This window comes from Desmodus rotundus, chromosome X (genome assembly GCF_022682495.2).
Source record: "Desmodus rotundus isolate HL8 chromosome X, HLdesRot8A.1, whole genome shotgun sequence".
Lineage (NCBI taxonomy): Eukaryota > Metazoa > Chordata > Mammalia > Chiroptera > Phyllostomidae > Desmodus > Desmodus rotundus.
The window spans coordinates 57,765,669-57,772,087 of NC_071400.1; the positions used below are offsets into that span (position 1 = coordinate 57,765,669).

Sequence of the window (6,419 nt, forward strand, 5' to 3'; positions counted from 1 at the left end):
GGATATGGGTAATTCAAGGTCCAGGCCACACAAAGCATACATAGTTCACGTAAAACCAGAACTTAATTTGGCCTAAAATAAACATGCCAGCCACTGGAAGAAAAATCAAACTAGCAATGATTTGTTTGCTTTTTCACAAGTTAGAGGCATTTGGGGGAAATTATTTTAAAGATCCAGATCTGAGAATTCTGGCCAAGATGGAGGCATAGGTAGAAACACTTGCTTCCTTACACAACCAAAAGAAGGATAACAACCAGTTTAAAAAGAATAGACAACACGAACAGCCAGAAAATCAAACTGCATGGAACTCCAGAAATCAAGGAGTTAAATAAACATTCATCCAGACTTGTAGGAGGAGCAGAGACGGGCACCTGGGTGGAGAGAACCAGCAGCAAGATGGTGGACTATGCAGGCAAGGCAGGGATGGCTCACTGGGAAACAAAAGACACAAAACCTCTACCTGAAAAAACCTGTGGGAATTGCAAAGGCAGAAGAAACTCCTAGTCTCACAGGAGAGTTCATTGGAAAGTGGGGCTAGAGTGGAGCAAGTGAGTAGCACTTTTCCCTCTCTGACCCCTCCCCCACAGACAGTGCCACAATGCAGTGACGTGGGCTGCCCTGCCCTGGCAAATACCTAAGGCTCTGCGCCCTTACAACTTAGCAGGTGGACTGAACCCAAATGAAAAAACAGATCAAAACTCCAGAAAAAGAGCTAAGCAACTAGGAGATAGACAACCTATCTGATGCAGAGTTCAAAACACTGGTAATCAGGATGCTCACAGAACTGATTGAGCTGGGTCGCAAAATGAAGGAAAACATGAAGGCTACCCAAAGTGAACTAAAGCAAAATATACAGGGAACCAACAGTGAAGGGAAGGAAACCAGGATTCAAATCAACAATTGGGAACAAAAGGAAGAATTAAGCATCCAACTGGAACAGAATGAAGAAACAAGAATGCCAAAAAATGAGGAGAGGCTTAGGAACCTCTGGGACAACTTTAAGCACTCCAACATCTGAGTCATAGGGCTGCCAGAAGGAGAAGAAGAGCAAGAAACTGAAAAATTATTTGAACAAATAATGAAGGAAAACCTCCCAAAACTGGCAAAGGAAATAGACTTTCAGGAAGTCCAGAGAGTCCCAAAGAAATTGGACCCAAGAAGGAACACACCAAGGCACATCATAATTCAGTTACCCAAGATTAAAGATAAGGAGAGAATGTTAAAGGCAAGAGGAAAGGAGAGAGTTAACTACAAAGGGTGCCCATAAGACCATCAGCTGATTTCTCAAAAGACACCTTGCAGGCAAGAAGGGGCTAGAAAAAAGTTTTCAAAGTCATAAAAGGCAAGGATTCCTTTGCCTACATCCAAAATTACTGTAACCAGCAAAGCTATCATTTAGAATGGAAGGGCAGATAAAGTGCTTCCCAGATAAGGTCAAGCTAATGGAGTTCATTATCACTAAGCCCTTATTATATGAAATGTTTTTTTGTTTTGTTTTGTTTTGTTTTGGGGGGGAGTGCAGAAAAATATTTTTCTTTAAATATTTTTGGTAATGCACAACATTATCAAGCAAAGACAATTAATAGGATTTTAACATATTGCTTTTCAGTAGCTTTTTCTCCCAACTGCTTATTCCTTTAGTTTTTTTTTTCTTTTTTTAAAAATATATTTTATTCCCCTTTCCCCAGCTGCTGCTAAGGTGCTCGGTCCTTCCGAGGAAGGTAAGGCCGTGTTGGGGTGAGGCCCTCACTTCATCCGGCGACTAGCACCACTCCCGGCAGTGCTCGCCCAGACTTCGCCTACACCATGGCCTCCGTCTCGGAGCTTGCCTGCATCTACTCTGCCCTTATGAGGTGACGGTGACGGAGGATAAGATCAATGCCCTCATTAAAGCAGCTGGTGTAAATGTTGAACCTTTCTGGCCAGGCTTGTTTGCAAAGGCTCTGGCCAATGTCAACATTGGGAGCCTCATCTGCAATGTAGAGGCTGGTGGACCTACCCCAGCTGCTAGTGCTGCACCAGCAGGAGGTCCTTCCCCCTCAACTGCTGCTGCCCCAGCTGAGGAAAATAAAGTGGAAGCAAAGCAAGAAGAATCTGAGGAGTCTGATGATGACATGGGCTTTGAATTATTTGACTAAACCTCTTTTGTAACACAGGCAATAAAAATCTGAACTTTAAAAATATATATATATATTATTGATTATGGTATTACAGTTGTCCCATTTCCCCCCCTTCACTCCACTCCGTCTTGTACACCACCTCCCTCCCACATTCCCCCACTATAGTTCTTGTCCATGGGTCATACTTATAAGTTCTTGGGCTTCTACATTACCTATACTATTCTTACCCTCCCCCTGTCTATTTTCTACCTACCATTTATGCTACTTATTCTCCGTACCTTCCCTCCCTCTCTCCCCCTCCCAATCCCCTGTTGATAACCCTCCACGTGAGCTCCATTTCTGTGGTTTCGTTCCTGTTCTAGTTGTTTGCTTAGTTTGCTTTTGTTTTTGTTTTAAATGTGGTTGTTAATAACTGTGAGTTTGCTGTCATTTTACTGTTCACATTTTTTATCTTCTTGTTCTTAGATAAATCCCTTTAACATTTCATATAATAAGGGCTTGGTGATGATGAACTCCTTTAACTTGACCTTATCTGAGAAGCACTTTATCTGCCCTTCCATTCTAAATGATACCTTTGCTGGATAGAGCAATCATGGATGTAGATCCTTGCCTTTCATGACTTGGAATACTTCTTGCCAGCCCCTTCTTGCCTCTAAGATCTCTTTGGAGAAATCAGCTGATAGTCTTATGGGAACTCCTTTGTAGGTAACCGTGTCCTTTTCTCTTGCTACTTCTAAGATTCTCTCCTTATCTTTAATCTTGGGTAGCTTAATGATGATGTGCCTTGGTGTATTTCTCCTTGGGTCCAGCTTCTTTGGGACTCTCTGAGCTTCCTGGACTTCCTGGAAGTCTATTTCTTTTGCTAGATTAGGGAAGTTCTCCTTCATTATTTGTTCAAATAAGTTTTCAATTTTTGTTCTTCCTCTTCTCCTCCTGATACCCCTATAATTCGCATTTTGGAATGTTTAAAGATGTCCTGGAGGTTCCTAAGCCTCTTCTCATTTTTTTGAATTCTTGTTTCTTCATTCTTTCCTGGTTGGATGTTTGTTTCTTCTTCTGGTCCACACCGTTGATTTGAGTTCCAGTTTCCTTCCCATCACTATTGGTTCCCTGTACATTTTCCTTTGTTTCTCTTAGCATAGCCTTCATTTTTTCATCGAATTTATGACCAAATGCAACCAATTGTGTGAGCTTCCTGATTACCAGTGTTTTGAACTGTGCATCTGATGGGTTGGCTCTTTGTTGCTTAGTTGTATTTTTTCTGGAGCTTTGATCTGTTCTTTCATTTGGGCCATATTTTTTGTCTTGACGTGCCAGTACATAAAGGGGCAGAGACTTAGGTGTTCACCAGGGCGGGGTAATGCTTGTCACTGCGCTGTGACGCTGTATGTGAGGGAGGGGTCCAAGAGAGAGCAATGGCGCTTGCTCTGCTCTCTGCCGGTTTTCAGTCACTCCCTCCACTACCCACAATCAAATTGGGCCCTTCTGGTGCTGATTCCTGAGTGGGTGGGTTTGTTTATGTTCTAGGACCCTGTGGGTCTCTCCAACAAACTCTCCTGTGAAGCTGGGAGTTTCTCCCACTGCTGCCTCAACCCCCACAGGTGTTTTCAATCAGTGGTTTGAGGCTTTATTTCCCCATGCTGGAACTGTGGGTTGCGTGGTCTGCCACCTGGTCCGCCAGCTGCTGCCGCCTCACAGGCCAGCTGCAGCTTTGCCCACCCTGCTCCACAATCCACCACCTCGCAGGGTCCGCCAGCCACCACCTTGTCGCAAGTCCTTTCCTCCCAGCTGACTGTCTCAGCCCCTCCTACTGAGACAGTCTGGATGAATGTTTCTTCTCTATCTCCTTGGTTGTCAGACTTCCATAGAGTTCAATTTTCTGTCAGTTCTGGTTGTTTTTTGTTTTTAAATTTTTGTTGTCCTTCTTTTGGTTGTGCAAGGAGGCACAGTGTGTCTACCTAACCGCCATCTTGGCCAGAAAGTTCCTTATTATATGAACTGTTAAAGGGACTTATCTAAGAAAAAGAAGATGATCAAAAATATAAACAGTAAAATGACAACACTCATAACCATCAACAACTGAACCTAAAAAACAAAAACTAAGCAAACAACTACAAGAGGAAAAGAATCACAGAAATGGAGATCACATGGAGGTTTAGCAGTGGGGAGAGGGAGGGGGAGAATCGGAGGGAAGGTACAGGGAATAAGAAGCATAAATTGTAGCTACAAAATAGACAGGGGGAGGTTAAGAGTAGTATAGGAAATGGAGAAGCCAAAGAAATTTTATGTATAACCCATGGACATGAACTAAGGTTGGAGGGAATGCTGGAGGGTGGGGGAAGGAAGGCGGACGGGATAAAGAGGAGAAAAAAAATTGGGACAACTGTAATAGCATAATCAATAAATTATACTTTAAAAGTATCTGTGTAGCAAATATTCATATGACAAATATTTTTGTGCAGCTACTATGTACAACTATTTCTGATAGAGTGGTGAATTTGTCTTCAAACTGTACTAAATATTTTTAAAATGATCCGGATCTTTCCTAAAACAGGAAGCCCCCAAGGATGGTTGAGGAAATGCCTTCTTTTTAGCTCCCATTAATTTACTATAGGAATTGAAGGCCTTGGGGATCAGCCCATCAATTCTTAGAGATGAATATTAAAATAGCAACAAACAAATAATAGCAACTACTCAGTCGAGGTTGGGAGTATGGCTGCTATTGAATCTCACCCTTTACAAAGCACATCTGAAAATGAGGTTGCAGTGGTCCAAGTTGCCAGTGTATGGGCCCTGGACTTGGTCAACCCTGGACGCCACTTAAGAGCCCTGTGACCTTAGGAAAGTCCCCAGATCTCTTGGAACTTCTGTTTTCTCATCTCTAAAATGGGTATAATAATCATCCTAACATTGCAGGGAAGTTGTGAGGATTTAATAAGCTAACATATGGAAAGATATGTTCAGGGCTCACATTTTATTGAGCCAGATTTCTCCAAAGGAATTTCCCAACAACAGCTCCCACAATTAGAACAACCCAGACCCACCTGGTATGGGCTTGACTGCACCCCCACTTCCTGTTGGCTTGTTGGACACCATGAGACAGAGAGTGCAGAATAGATGGCAGGCAGTGGGGCTAGAGAAGAGTGGGGCAGCTTTGGTGAATGTTTCTCACCAATATTGTGCTGCCAGTCTGGGTTAGTTAGGCTGGGGTATGCAGAAGGGCCAGAGCTGCTGCGGAATCACTGTGTGTAAGACATGTTTGCCTTGAGAAAGAAGGTGAGGGAGGAGCAGAAATGACCCAGAGTTTCCCCACCCCCTTGTCTAGACTTCTCCTAGTTGCATTCCGGAGCTGAGGGAACCCCATCATTCATGGCCAGCCTTGCTCTACAGGTGAGAAAAAGAATGAAGAAGAGAGAAAGTAGACAGTTTCTCTGCTTCACAGCAGGCTTAAAGGCTAGAATATGCTACAAAGTGTGTGGAAACTGCTGTGCTCTGTTCCTCCTCTTCTGAGAGAAAGCTAAATAAAGGGTCAGGAAAGCCTTTCTAGAGCTACCGGAACAAGGTACCATAAACTGGGTGGCTCAAGACAGAAATTTATTGTCTCAGTTCTAGAGGTTAGAAGTTCAAAATCAAGGTGATGGCAAGTTCACATTGTCTCTGAAGGTTCTATAAGAAGATCCTTCCTTATTTCTTCCAGTTTCTGGTAGCCTCAGGCATTCCCTGCCTTGTGACCACATCACTCCAAGCTCTGCCTCCATTTTCACATGGCTTTCTTCTCTCTTGGGTCTCTCTGTGTCCCATTCTTATAAAACGACTAGTAATTGGATATAGGGCCCATCCAAAGTCCAGGATAATTTCACCTGAAGATCCTTAACTAATTATATCTGCTGAGACCCTATTTCCAAATAAGGTCACATTCTGATGTTCTGGATGGACATGAATTTTGGGGAGACCCTATTCAACCCACTGCATGTTCCTAACTGAATTTTGTGGCAATGTGGGTATATCATAATTGGTCTTTATTAGATATTATTTATGATGATATTGTTGATTAAGAAAAATGTGCTTCGAAGTGGCTTCCATTACCACCAAAGTCCTCTGAAGGGATAACCACAGAAACACACCCTGACCACTGCTGTATGCAAGTCTCCAGAACAGTGTCAGGTATATAGTAGATGCTTAATAAATACTTGCTAGATGAATAAATGTAATGAAATCCATTCAATGACCAAACAGACTTGCTTGTCAGCTGAGAGAAGGAAGCCATGAGCACAAAGTCTCAGGATTTCCCAGCTTTTA

General features: G+C 42.9%; 1 pseudogene; it reads left to right on the plus strand.

The window, feature by feature from the left end:
* The first annotated feature begins 1,736 nt into the window (after window positions 1-1,736).
* LOC112296352 (large ribosomal subunit protein P1 pseudogene) lies at window positions 1,737-2,164 on the plus strand (annotated as a pseudogene).
* Window positions 2,165-6,419: the final 4,255 nt, after the last annotated feature.